Raw genomic sequence first — 15677 nt, forward strand, 5'->3', positions numbered from 1 at the left:
TTTCTTGTTATTTGTTTTACTAGTGCATGCGTGGTCGTAGGTCATTAAATCCTACTCTTATCCCTCTTAATTTTCATCTTGAATCGGTTGTTCGTAATCCTAGGGGAAGAGGTAGTTTTCATTACTCCATTTCATCAATGAAGAAGCAAAACAATAACCATGTGGAGGACCTTGGTTACATAGACCAACAAGACATCCTCCACCCTAATGTGCATCATGAAAACATCCAAGTACCATTAGGCATGCCTAGACCATTTATTCCACCACAAAAAGAAGGCCAAATTCCATTGGGAATGCCTCAACCAATCTTTGCTTCACAACCTCCTATGGTTCAAGCTAACCACGGTGTTCGAGTAGCACCACCAGTTGTAAATCCCCCTCTTGCTTTAAGAGACCATTATGTGCCTAATGAATATAATGCACCCACTTACATTCAATTGCCTCCATTTAGAGCGCATCACTATGAAATCAAACCACAAATTATTCAAATGCTTCCTAACTATCATGGACTTCCAAGTGAAGAACCTTATAAACATTTGAATGAGTTTCTTGAAGTGTGTTCCACCATGAAATACACGGACATGCCAGAAGAAGTGTTAAGACTTAAAATTTTTCCTTTTACCCTCAAAGACAAGGTAAAATATTGGTTTAACAATCTTAGGCCTTTTTCGATAACTTCTTGGACGGAAATGCAACAAGAGTTCTTGAAGAAGTATTATCCCGTTTCAAAGACCAATGCCATGAGAACTTCAATTAGAGAATTTTCTCAAGGGGATAGGGAAATGTTTCATGAGGCATGGGAAAGATTCAATGACTTGCTTAGGAAGTATCCACATCATGACATACCTAAATAGCAATTAGTTCAATATTTCTTTGAAAGTTTACCAGATAATCACAAGGGTATGGTTGATGCATCTATAAGTGGTTTTTATCTTGATAAGCATAAAAATGATGTGTGGCAATTGTATGAAAGTATGAGTGAAAATTCCATGCATAGATCTTTGTCTTCTAAAAATGGTAGAAATCTAGGTGGAAGGAAGAATGTTGGCTTGTATCAAGTTGACAACTCTAATAATATAGCCACCGAGATGAAATCCTTATCTCAAAAGTTTGATCAATTTTTGATCAACCAAATTTCAGTGAATTAAATGCCTTCATCCCCTAATCATGTTCATCATCGTGCATTTAATGAATCATGTATGACTTGTTCAAGTCTCTTACATTCTACTTCCAATTGTCTCCATGGACATGTGCAAAATGACAACCATGAGCAAGCAAATGCCATTTTTGCTAACCAAGGGAATAATCCCTATGGCAATCATTATAATCCAAGTTGGAGGAACCATCCGAACTTTTCTTGAAAAAGCCAAGGGGAAGGCTCAAACCCTCCCCACGGTGGTTTTCAAGGAAAGTATGTTCCGTCTCCAATGCAAAGCCAAGGTCCCCAAGGTTTTAGATCGTCATCATATCAATCACATGGCAATCAATTTTCAAATTCTCATTTCCCTAATCAACCATCTTATTCTCAAGGAAACTCTAGGAGTCCCGCTTTTGAAGAAAAAGTTTTGACCGCTTTAGGCACTCTAGAGGCGAACACTCAATTACTTTAATCTCATTCTCAATCCATTACTAAGCTTGAAACCCAAGTAAGGCAAATAACTAGTATTTTAAATGCTAGAGAGAAAGCTAAAATGCCTTTGAATGCCTCACTAAAGCAACAATGTGTTGTCGAGACTCATTCCTCATCGGAAGGTCCCACCATTGAGCATGTCAATGCGGTAACAACCTTGAGAAGTGGGAAGATTGTGGACAACCAAGTAGGTATGTCTAATGAAGAGAGTGAACTGGTGTAACCAAAAGTTGACACCCGTCCCATTTCACATTTTATTCCTCATTCATTGCATGTGCATGATCATCATGTTGAGAAAGCATTGAAAAAAGATTTGAAAGATGAATTAAAGCATGATTTGAAAAAAGGACTTGAAAAATTCTTGTGTTGATGATGTTTTAAAGAAAGATTTTGAAAAAGCTTTTGAGCCAAGAGCTCCATTTCCGGATGCCTTGAAAAGATCTATTTATCTTGATAAACAAAAGACCAAGACCAATGAAATTATTGAAATGTTTAAGCAAGTGAAGATTAATGTCCCGCTTTTGGATGCAATTAAGCAAATTCTGGCTTATGCCAAGTTTTTAAAAGATCTTTGTGCCTAAAAGAGGAAGAATAAAAGCCAAGTACCAAGAAAAGTGGTCTTGACCGAGCAAGTGAGTTCTATTTTGCTACATAACACTCTCCCAAAGTTTAAAGATCCGGTTCACCTACTACTTCTTGCATCATTGGTGACCATGTCATCAATCGGGCGCTCTTAGACTTAGGAGCAAGTGTCAACCTTCTTCCATACTTAATGTATGTCAAATTGGGCTTAGGAGACTTGAAACCGACGTCGGTAGTTTTACAACTTGTCAACCGATCAATCAAAAAGCCTAGGGGTATGATTGAGGATGTTTTGATTAAAATCGATAAGTTCTTTTTCCTGATTGATTTCATTGTCATAGATACGGAACCGATTCCGAATCTTAAAAGCCAAATTCCCGTTATCCTTGGCCGTCCTTTTTTGGCAACTTCAAATGCCAACATTAATTGTAGGATGGGGATAATGAAATCTCATTTGGCCATATGAAAGTGAAGTTGAACATTTTTAATCCAACCCCGAATTCAATGGACCAACATGAAGAAGTGTGTGTTATAGAGGAGTGTGTAAACCACGAATTTGATGAAGTTAAGTCTTTACTTAATGTTGAACATTCCCATAGTTTATCTACCAACTTAAAAGCAAAGAAAGTTACATTGAAGTCAAGTGTTCCAAGGGCATGGAAGCACAAGAGTTGTTTTGACCAGGGACCGTCAATGTCGTTTGAATCAAATCCAATGAGTTCCTTAGGGAGCAATTTGTTGGGTGGGGTTCAAAAATCCATTCACCCCGTCAAGGAAGGGTTGCATAACAAAATATTTGATCTGGGCTAAAAGAGCCCAACGTCTTGCTAGAGACGTTAAAGACTAGTAAATGCTTCGTAGGGTTTACAACCCTATTTCTCCCTCATTTCTATTCTACCTTTCATTTCTTGCATCGTCTAGATATGTTTTGGGGTTTATACACATTAATAGGAACTATGATTGAGTATGCATGCACTTTCATTCTAAAATTAGGTATTTTGTTCATGTTCAATTAATCTCAAAAAGAGGTTCAATCGATCGAACATCCCTTCCTGCATCCAATCATCCCTCTGTTCCATCGATCGAAAATTTCCTGTATAAATCAGCTCTCTGTGTATCGATCGAAAATTTCCTTGGATCGATCTGAAAGTTCTTAAATCGATCAAACTTTTTCTTGGAACGATCTTCACTCCACACTTAGAAATTTTTTTGAGATCTGATAGGGAAAAATTACCTACCTTGACCAGCCGCCAGACCTCTTCGACATATTTCATTATCAAAGATAAAGATTTTCCTCGGATAAGAATGATGACATTTCTTATCCAAGATAATGAATGACGACGTGGTTCAACAGGGTGAGGATAATCTTGGCACAATTTGATGAAGTCAAAGGAGTAAATCTTATTCCGACAAATCTGGCAACAATCGATCTCCTCTGATCTCACACAAGCCGATCTCCTGCAGGATCAATTTGATTCCAATCGACAGCTATAAATAGGGCACCAAGCCGTTAAAGAAGGTACGAGAAAAAACCCCTAAACAGAATATACATAATTATTATGTGATACGATTACAAGTACTAACTTAATCGTCGGAGGGTCCTCGGCCGGCACCCCATTGGTGCCATTCGAGGTGACATCCCTTTATTTTACAGGTAAAGTGCCGTCGTTCCGAGTCGTGAGGATTTCCGCTTCAACAAGATCCATGAAAAAAGCCTCTCTGTCCATCGTTCGAACTTGTTTATAGGTTTTCACCTGTTTAATCGATTGAAAATTCTTCCAGATCGATCTTGGATTGATCGATCTGTACCCCCTTTGTTGACTTTGATTTGACTAATCTTTTGAATTTTGAACTTTAATTTAATAAAAATTCAAAAATATTTTAAATTTTTAGTTTATTTTATTTTCAAAAATTTCAAAAATATTTTTAATTTTAGGAAATTTTTCAAAAATCTAAAAATATTTTCATTTTATCTTATTTTTATTTTATCTTTTATCTTCTTTTTTTTTTTATTTTTGTTTTTATTTTTATTTTTATCTTAAAAATACTTTCAAAAATTCCAAAGATTTTTATTAATTTTATTATCCAAAAATCTAAAAATATATTTTCTTTTTAATTCCATTTTATTTTAAATTTTCTAAAAACCCATAAAATATTTTCAGTTTTCAAAAATTTATAAAAAATTTTAAAAAATACTTTATCATTTCGAAGCATATATCGATCTGTGTTCCTTCAAGATCGATTTATGTTCGATCGATCTGAGATTTTTCCAGATCGATCGAACTTGTCGGGACCAGTTTTTAAATAAAACCCTGGGGTCATTTTGATCGATTTGTACATCGATCTCAGACCTTCATCCATCTCGCCACTGCAAATCGCATCTTCCCAACCTCCAGCGTGTGTCTGGCGAGCTTCCCGAGCTTCAATTCTCTCTCCTCCACCTCAGATCTCATCTGTCTCTCCCTCGAACCACTTCTCTCCCGTTTTTGTAAGTTTGAGTTGGGTTTTGAGTTTCAATCATATATTTTTGATGTTGCCATGTTAGATCTGAGCTTCCCATGTTTGATTCTTGCCATTTTTGAGTTGATGAAGCATATGTATATATGTGTATCTATATATGTATAAATTTTTGTATATATTTTCATTTCCAATTTGATTTTGAGGGTCACATGCCCAAACAAGTGCCCATTTGTATATTGTTGAGGAATTATGGGACCCACGAGCTTGCTCGGGTGCCCCCGTGCCATCCATGTCACAGATCTGTGACAGTTTGCATTTTTTGCAGAGTTCGATCGATCTCTGTTTTTCTCAGATCGATCTGGTAAAGATTGATCTCACTTAAGTCCAGATCGATCCAACTTGAATTAATCTCATCTTTTCCTGATCGATCGAACCTCACAGATTTGCCTATACACTTCACACACCATCTTTTGTGTTCCATGCTATCTTATTTATGCCCAATGCCTGTGTTTTCCACATTGGATGCATTCTATACTTATCATGTTTAGCATGTTTCATTTGGTCACTGTTTATTCGGCTGCGTCATCACTTGCATAGATTCATGATTATTATTCTGAGTTATTTATCTTATTTGACATACATATTTCTATATATTGTGCTCCAATTCTTTATGCCGGTACTAACTTATTCTGCAAGTATTTTTCTTTCTGTTTTGCAGGCCATGGCTAGGGTAAAGACTGTTGCCCGTAGGCATTATCCACGCTGAGTGAGGCAGAGAGTAGAGGAGTAGGTAGGACCATCTCATGTTCAGGACCCCATTCCAGAGCCAGCTCCAGAGCAGGTTGATGAGCCTAAGCAGTTAGAGGTAGATCCAGCTCAGTCCCCTTCAGCCGATTCTAGACTACAGTCTTCAGCTTCTGCATCATCTTCTTCAGTTGAGATTGAGCATGTACCTTCTCCCTCACCACCATCGGCACAGCAGGCCAGGTTCGCGACAGACCTATCAGGAGATACTTACGCCTTGAGGTGGCGCTTGAGTTAGTGTTTGATATTGTCTTCTTCTCCCGATATCTCCTGACCAGGTCAGCTTACGATGATATTGACCGGAGGGGCATTTCAGCTATTTTAGCCCCAGTTACCTATCCAGTTTACCCGCGGCTTGTTCAGTTGTTCTACTAGAACCTCCGGCCTGCCCCAAGTAACCTGTCAGAGCTACACACTACCATTGATGATCACCCCATCTGGATCATAGTTGATATTCTTGCCAGATCTTCTTGATGCCCGCATGTCTGCCCTCCTGATGTTCATTATCCTATCTTGGAGTGGAGGCCTTCTTACGCAGATATATCTGTGGCACTGATTGGCCACTATGCAGATGGTGAGACTTTCGCCACCCGGACTTATTTGCCCATTGACCTTTGGTTCTACGATTCAGTACTATTCCGAAACGTATTTATAGTGAGCCATAAGATCCAGAGGCGTTCAGACTTTCTGGTTGCTTTATATGCATTCTATATAGGCCACTGGGTATTTATGCCGGCACTTTACTGGAATGTCATGATGAGATTGTATTCGACTTACATTAGTAAGGCCAAGCCCAGGCGGGCCACTTTCCTCCCATTTGGCCATCTTATCACTCAGATCCTCCGAGATCAGTGCTATCCTTTCCATCCAGATGAGCGTCCAGAGACAGGATCTTGCCATTATGGCAAGAAAGAGTGGAATAAAAGCTACAATGCTTTTATCAAGAGTCTAGTAGAGGACGTTGTTCTAGCAGCTGAGGAGCTTGAGGAGGAGGAGATGACAGCAGCAACAACAGTAGCAGAGCCAGCAGTAGATGATCCTGCAGTCGCACCGGTGGTTGTAGTATATATGGACATTGACTTAGAGCGAGAGCTTCCAGCAGAGGAGTTACCACATCACTCTCCGACAGGGTCGCCAGTTCATTCTCCGAAGCAGGCTCAGGATGTACCACAGTTTCATGATCCAGTCGTCCCTGAGGCTCTAGATCAGACACCTGGCCTAGGAGAACGTATCCAGACCTTGGAGGACGCTGTTGTCTCTCTTCGGTCAGATGTGACATCTCTTAGCACAGATGTGACTATACTCCGCTCCGATGTCTTAGCTGCGTTGCAGGGCATATCCAGAGATATCAGGGGATCACGCCCCACTCGCCCTACTTCATCTGCCTGATCTCTATTCCTCTTTTTCATTATTCCATTATATCTGTCACTGCAACAAACGGGGCCTTTTGTGACCAAATTATTTGCGACCAAACTGAAAAAGTCGCAAATACTATGTTATTTGCGACCAAAATGAGTTAGTCGTAAAAGTTAACATATTAGCGACTAAAGTGAATTTTGGTAGCAATTGATAAGCACATTAACGACTAAAATAAATTATGGTCGCAAAATAATTGGTTTTTAACGACCAAACTTTATGGTTGCAAAATGATCCAAGTTTGATCGCAATTGGTCAAAGTATTAACGACCAAATTAAATTATGGTCGCGAAAGAATTGGTCTTTTACGACCAAATTTTATGGTTGCAAAATGATCAAAGTTTTGGCCACAATTGGTCAAAGTATTAACTACCAAGATATATTATGGTCGCGAAAGGATTGATCTTTTACAACCAAATTTTATGGTTGTAAAATGATCAAAAATTGGTCGCAATTGATGAAAGTATTAACGACCAAAATAAAATATGGTCACGAAAGAATTAGTCTTTTATGACCAAATTTTATGGTTGCAAAATTATCAAATTTTGGTCGCAATTGGTCAAAGTATTAACGACCAAAATATATTATGGTCACGAAAGAATTGATCTTTTACGACAAAATTTTATGGTTGCAAAATGATCAAAGTTTGGTCGCAATTGGTGAAAGTATTAACGACCAAAATATATTATGGTCGCAAAAGGATTGACCTTTTACGACCAAATTTTATGATTGCAAAATGATCAAAGTTTGGTCGCAATTGGTCAAAGTATTAACGACCAAAATAAATTATGGTCGCGAAAGGATTGGTATTTTATGACCAAATTTTATGATTGCAAAATGATCAAATTTTGGTCGCAATTAGACAAGGTATTAACAACCAAAATAACTTATGGTCGCAAAATGACAAATTTTGTTAAGAATACAAGATGACTTCTAAATTTTTTGTAAAATAATATGTCGACTAATTAATGACTTGGCAAAAATGTCATTAATTGCAAGATAGACAAATTAGTCATTTATTGTTTCGAGCTTAATTAATTTGTAAAAATATCAATATAAGAAAAATATAAAGAAAAGTATGAATATATAATTACTAAGTGTTTTATTAATTCTCAATCTAAAATGACCTGTACCTTAAATATTTTAATAAATAACTATTGGTAGTTAATAAAAATATAAAAAAAAAAACATATTATGGAGTATATTTTTAAGAGAATTGACTAAAGTTTAGATATTGAAAATTTTAAGAGCGATATCAATATCGCAAACACTATTATTTTATTTTCATTAAATATATTATTGTATAATTAGATTTTATTTTATTAAAAAGCATTTAGATATTGTGATAGAGTTTTATAGGAAATAAAATAGCTAATTTGTGGTAGATTTTATAGAAATTATTTTATTTTTATATCAATTAAAAAATATTTTTATATTAATAATTCTTGTCGAATTAGATTTTCTTTTATTAAAAAACTCATACTAAATAGATAAATAGGTAATTTGTGTTAGAGTTTTATAGAAATTCTTTAAAAAAACTTTTTTTATATCAATTAATAACTATTTTTAATCATTCTTGTCTAATTAGATTTCCTTTTATTAAAAAACTCATAAAAAATAGATAAATAGGTAATTTATATTAATTAATAAATACTTTTTATATTAATAAATAAATACTGAAATACTGAAACACTGACACTCTTTATACTTTTAATAGTTTTTGTATTTTATTTATATGTATTATTATATATATTATATATTTTCTTTAAATATATATTTCTCTAATGTGATAGAGTTATATCATTGTCTAATTAGATTTTCTTTTATTAAATAACTCATAATAAATAGATAAATACATGATATATATAATAGAGTTTTAAAGAAAATAAAATAGGTAATTTGTGACAGAGTTTTATAGAAATTATTTTTAAAGAATTTTTATAAAACTGTAACACAAATTACCTATTTATCTATTTATTATAAGTTTTTTAATTAAAGAAAAGCTAATTATACAAGAATTATTAATATAAAAAATATTTATTAATTGATATAAAAAATAAAATAATTTCTCTGCAATTATTAAGTGTTTTATTAATTCTCGATCTAAATTGACCTGTACCTTAAATATTTTGATAAATAACTATTTTTATTTAATAAAAATATAAAAATACATATTATGGAGTATATTTTTAAGAGAATTGACCAAGGTTTAAATATTGAAATTTTGAAGAGCGATATCAACATTGCAAACACTTTATTTCTCTATTCTCAGCCATATTCTTCAAAAACTCTTATTACAACCTTCAACTTCTTCTCTATTTAGGGTAAACTGATATCTCATTTTTGTTTGTAATTTCAGCGATATCTCATTTCTTAATTTATCTTGTTCTCAACCATAACGATATCTCTTCTCTTAAAAAATGTATTATATATTTAAAAGAATTAACTAATTAAGTAATAGAGTTTGTGTTACATACAACTTTTTGTTATTTATATATAAATAAATTCTGTGTATATTTAATAATAGTGTATATATAGAAAGAGATATAGAAATATTTAACGGAATTGGTAAGAGGAATGTTCATCCTTTTATATAATTTTTTTTAATGAAATATAAAATTTTTTTTGTAGGGTGGAGTTAATGTTTAACACAACTAGTGAGTGTAATGGTCAAATGCTCAAATCTAGGAACTCTATCATTGCCAATTCTTACTCATAATAAAATTGATTGACTTACTCATTGCCATTGAATTAGTGGGAGATGATTTTAAAAGAACTAGTTGGTTTGAAAAAAAAAAAAGAAAAAAAAGAAGAAAAAAAAGATAGTTCTAAGAGAGACCCAACACCACCATCTTTGACAAAAATTAAATAAAAAATTGTTTAAATTTGGGAGGTATCTCATTAACTTTGTCGGGTTAAAATTACCGCATGACAATTAATTAATATTGAAGCAGGTCTTAAAACATAAGAAGATAATTTTGAAATGATAAATATAAAAATAAAAATTTGCTATTTTATTCTATAAATAGATGAAATATTATTTTTATTAAATTAAGAAACAAATCTATTTTAGAACTTAAATGGAAAAAAAAATCACAATTCAGATTTATTAGTACTAAAGAATTTCTTTTCAACTTACTTATGTTTCAATGAACAAATAGAACTTATTTGGACATTTATTTTAAAAATATTTACCACAATCATTTTGTCATGGTTAATATCTGCTAAAAATTTCAGACTCTTTTTAAATATATCATTGTCTAATTAGATTTTCTTTTATTAAATAACTCATAATAAATAGATAAATACATGATATATGTGCTAGAGTTTTAAAGAAAATAAAATTGGTAATTTGTGGTAGAGTTTTATAAAAATTATTTTATTTTCTTTAAATATAATCATAATAAATAGATAAATACATGTTATATGTGATTGAGTTTTATAGAAAATAAAATAGCTGATTTGTCGAAGAATTTTATAAAAATTATTTTATTTTCTTTAAATATATTATTGTCTAACTAGATTTTATTTTATTAAAAAAGTCATAATAAATAGATATTATGATAGAGTTTTATAGAAAATAAAGTAGCTAATTTGTGGTAAATTTTATAAAAATTAATTTATTATATTATTAAAGTATAAAGATATCAGTATTTCATTATTTATTAATTAATATAAAAAATATTTATTAATTAAGTAAAGATTGAATCTTTGATTGAAATTACCTCAATCATAGTACCTATTATGTCACTCGACATTTTTAATGAATAAAGATTGAATTTTTGAAAGAAAATAAAAATTTTGAGTTAAACTTATTCGGGAACCTCCAACCACCACCACCCCCCTGTCCACCAACCACCATATTTTTTGATGCATATACCTTGGTAAGTCTATGCACCTAAAACCATATGTATAAATTTAATTTGAACAAGAACTAATATTCCACGCAAATACACTCGTGAATAAAAAAATATATATAAAAACATATGTATAATCACATATTGTTCTTCTTTGTTGAAAATTCTTTAATTTTTTTCAATTAATTTTTATCATGTTGATTTATTTTGAGGGCTGATTAATATTCCAAAAAATGCAAAACAGACAATTTAAAGGAATGGACAAATACCGCCTTAATTAGTTTAATGTGACCGCCAACTATAACTCCAAATATTAACGTTTTAAGGCACATGATACTTGCTGTGATTTCCACCACAGGACATAGTATTTTGTCATGGTTAGTATCTTATACACTTAAAATTTTCAGGCTGTTTTGAAATATTCATTTAATTTGGGAAATCTATTTTTTTAATTTTTTAGAAAAAAAAATAGTTAATTGCTGTTTATAATCTACGGATTTAGAATTTAAAACATAGTTATTAGATATATAAATTTATTTTATTAAAAAATCATTTAGCTATAAAAATAAATTCATCCTGAAAAATTCAGAATTTTTAATTTGCCACCCCCACCAAATTTTATACCGCGCAACTTAGAAATGAAATTTTAATTTGCGGCCCCCACCAAATGTTCAATGGCGCTCCTTAGAAATTCTAGGGCTATGACTTCATTTCCACTCAGACGGCTCCCCATTCTTTCCTTACTCTCGGTATCACTCTCAAAGCAGTTCTCTCACACACTCTCTCTCAAAAACCTAATCACCATTGTATCCATCAAGATGAACTGGGACTCAAAGGCGATTTTGGAAAGACCCAATCACCCCTGTCTCCGTTAAGGTCACCAGCGAGTCAAAGGCTATTCGTATGTTCTCTTTACCGGTTGCAAAGCGAAGCTTTCGACGGTGGGTATTCAACTACGTAAAGGGGTGATTCAAAGATGTTTTTGGAATTTCAAGCACAAGCAACTTCGTTCGATTTATGAATCCTCATTACAAGGTTGGTATTCCAGAATATTTTCTAAATTTTTTGGGTATATTATTTTTCCTAAATTCAATTTGAAAGCAAATGTAGAGAATGGTTGTGATTGCTGCTTTGGTCATTCTTGTCATGTGCTTGGATTGGGTATTTATGAATTCATTGGTCACTGATAACCAACAATAATCCCTTTGACCATAAAAAAATAAATTGGGGGTATGGGAATAAAAAAATAAAGAGGAAACATGTTAGATAATAGTTTCTACCATTCATCTGAACGCTTAAATGTTTTTTTCTGGGGACCAAAATAAATTTTTTAAATGAAATTGTTGTTTTGTACAATAATTTTTCAAAACAAAAACATTTATATTGAGACATCTTTATACAAACAAAGTCGAAACAGTACTAACATATAAAGATTTGAGGTTGGTCAAAGGGATAGGGACAGAAGGTGAACATATTTCCATAGAAACTGCTGAACTCATTGCTTTATAGTTTATAAGGCATATATAAAACAGTATGACACACACGCACACACATAGAAGAACTGTTTTTTCTTTGTATGGTTGTTGTTTATTAGACTAAATAGTAGTGCAATAACTCTTTTTTGTTTACAATGTTGAAGTCCCCCCATAACCTCTTCCATTCATCAAGGCGACATGTTTTTCCTTTGCTTATAGCATTGTACTATATTGTTCATATCTACATTTTTTTTTTTTTTTGTCATATTACCCAGGGAAAAAATACTAAGAATTTGTCTCCAATCCCTCTCTCCAAAATTAAATTTCACCAAATATTCCTTCCATCTGAGTGTATGACTATCTATTAGATCCACCACTCTAAAGACGGTAGTCACTGGGCCTCGTAGAAGAAATTTTTGGTTCGCTAATATCAGGATCTTACCAAATATAAATCTATCTACCATTGCCATCCCTCAAAAATAAATATTTTTTTCACAATTTCTCTCTACTATTACCAAAATTTTTTTTCACAAATGTTGGTTTGCTAATAAATAAGTATTTAGGAAGAGACTTGAATTTTTTGAGGGTGTATTTGATAAACCCAACTGTTTAGTTTTGTTTACGTGTGAAGTTTCTAAACTAGAAAATTGGAAGCAAATAATGGTCGCTCTAGTTTGTTAATTTAATGGATAATGTACTAACATGTATTTATGGAATATTTGAATTATATTATATTATAGTCATCAATTTACTTTGTATTCTGATGGAGCTCTTCTATGTAACACATTCCTATGATTCTTTGTGGTTTATTTGCTGAAGTATAAAGAATTGCTATTAGTAATAAGTTTTGAATTGAGTTAACCTAGGTGTAAACCAAACTTATCTTTTAAGTCAAAATACTTTTTGGATTCTCCTAATGTTACCTTTGTTACAAGATCTATGAACAGCTTATGGTACTAAGTGAACTGTTGTTTGTTGAATCCATAACCAAATGAATAATTAGCGGCTATATGTTGGATTTATTTGTGATTGTTTTCAATTTATGTTGTGAATTTTTTACTTAGACTTGTAAATAACAATTCATTGAATTGGGATGCAAAAAGGAAGTAGAACTAATATTGAAACTAAGTAAAAAAATTCTATAATCTATCTTCAGTATAGACTTGTCGAGCCGAAAACGTACAACAATTATTGTTGGAAAAGAAAAAGGGCACAAGTCAAGCTAATGAGTTCAAACATGCATATTAGTACTTGAGATCAGTAAATGTCTATTGGTTGCAGTGGCATCATGTGAAGTCAACAAATTAAGAAGCAAGCAGTCTATTTTCTTTGAATTCTCTCCAAATCATGATAGGCAATGGATATTTATGTTCTTAAATAAACAAAATTTAGTACAAATTATTGGTCCTCATAACCTTGCCTCCAAAACTTAAATAAAATGGTACTACATGTTAATTCACTCTGATTGCTGTTTAATTTTGTATATGCTAGTTATTGCATAAAGGCAAATAAATGAAATCCCATTAATTTTCTACTTTGATATATACCTGAGAGTAAATATTTGAATAGTGAGGAGGCCACATGGCCTATTAGAAAATATGAGATATATTTGCATGTATTAATGGAATTAAAGACTTGTTCATCTAGAAAAGTATTTATACACAGATACACCTTCTTATTCTTTTTATCATTTTGAAGGGGAGAAGATTCGAAGCAACTACACTCGATTCGTGATCCTGATGTGGCTTTTTGTGGTGTTGATCTTAACAAATAGCTACAATCTATCTTCGGTGGTGCAACAAATTTGGTCTTTTGTCACAAAAGACCGAATTTCTTGTAGTGTATTCTTTTAGTCACTTAAGACCGAATTTCTTATAGTGTATTCTTTTAGTCACTTAATTTGATTTAATATCTCAAATTAATAATCTTTTTTATTTTTATTTCTTCATACCCTTAAATGGGATTATTTTTTTTTATATAAAAAAGTTTAGTATTAGTTAAGTGATATGATCTGGGATGATTAAGAAATTCAAAGCCTAATTCAGATAGTAAGTTTGGTTCCTATTTTAGGTTGTCGTTTTTATGGGATTGGGCACTTGATTGGGTTTGTAATGCGGATAATTTATCAGGCATCTCTTTTTTGGTTATTGTTAATTTTTTGTTACCATTACTTTGTTGATCTGTGTGTGCATTGTCTTGTCTAAAGATGCAATTTGAGTTGAATTATATGTAATTTGAAACTAATTGTTCATGGAAAATTATGAGAATAGGAGAGGATTGCTTGATTATAGTTTCTAGTTCTCTACCTAATAGAAATTTCAAGTTAGTAAGCAGTGACAAGCTTATAAAAAAGTATGATGATCAATTTTGTTTCACAAAGTATATATTCATAACTGATGTTGATTTTTCAAAGCTTAGCTTGTTAGTGATAAATATTAATAGTAGTATTTTGTCTTTTCTATTTTGTACTTTTTCTTATCTTCTAGAAGATGAATTGGTATTCTTATTCTCTATTTATATTAATTTTTTTTTTTTGACTGTTCAATTTTACTTAATTTTTAGACTAATTAAAGTGATTCAAAAATGGGTTTAACCATCTCTTATTAGACAACTGTTAAATTATTTTCTGTGGGTACAAGTTGAATTTAAACAACCTTAGTTCACACTATATTTGAAATGTTTATACTTTTGGTTCGAATCCTGGTATAAAGATTACTATGATTATGCTAAATCAAAAGGGCTAGATGTAGGTGTATCAATATTTGACATTTTTACAAAATCAATAAAGGTTGCATTTTTTACCAAAAGTTTTATGAATCAATATTTGATATTTGCACTTTAAATCATTATAAAGATTATTATGTTACAATTTTACTTTAAATTAACATTACATTTTAATTATTAGGAAACGCTACCACTAGTATCCTACCAACTTCCTAGTGAAAAACTTTTTAAAAAATGTTGTAATTTATTTTTTTTATTCTGAATTTAGTTTGGTTCTTTATTTTACAAAAATAAATTTTCTACACTTATGTGTGACTGCAAATGACACACTAGGACACAGTCTGGTGGAATGGACCAAGTTATACTTTCTTGTTATGGGACAATAGTTTTTTTGCTTGCGTGTCTAATTAGGAATTTATTTTCCGCTATGATTGTATTGGCAAATTGAAAGTCAATAAAGTTGTAATTTTTATTCAATGTAGGATGATTAAAGTGTTGCCATCCTTTCATTCTTGATGATAAAATGACTTTAATTTTCTATATTATTTTATGAATCATCATATTCAATTTTAAGATATTGTATTTCTAATTGGGACACTCTTAGAAAAATTGTATTGGCCTGCTCATTATACGAATTATTTAGTGGTCATAACTTATCTTTAAATTTCTTGTTTCTTTTGATAGGTAATCTCTATCATACCTAAGAGAAATGTTGTTATAAAGACAAAT

At 31.9% G+C, this 15677-nt stretch overlaps 1 long non-coding RNA gene and 1 pseudogene across 1 annotated transcript; one reads left to right on the forward strand and one right to left on the reverse strand.

The window, feature by feature from the left end:
- Positions 1 to 745: 745 nt before the first annotated feature.
- LOC132302080 (small nucleolar RNA R71) lies at positions 746 to 844 on the reverse strand (annotated as a pseudogene).
- A 10612-nt stretch (positions 845 to 11456) lies between these two features.
- Positions 11457 to 14394, forward strand: LOC132300667 (uncharacterized). Its single transcript, XR_009480524.1, has 2 exons — positions 11457 to 11784; positions 13923 to 14394. It is a non-coding gene; the product is annotated as an uncharacterized LOC132300667 (long non-coding RNA).
- Positions 14395 to 15677: the final 1283 nt, after the last annotated feature.

This window comes from Cornus florida, unplaced genomic scaffold, assembly GCF_030987335.1.
Source record: "Cornus florida cultivar Cherokee Brave unplaced genomic scaffold, ASM3098733v1 CherokeeBrave_3.0.0_Hap2_Chr03, whole genome shotgun sequence".
Lineage (NCBI taxonomy): Eukaryota > Viridiplantae > Streptophyta > Magnoliopsida > Cornales > Cornaceae > Cornus > Cornus florida.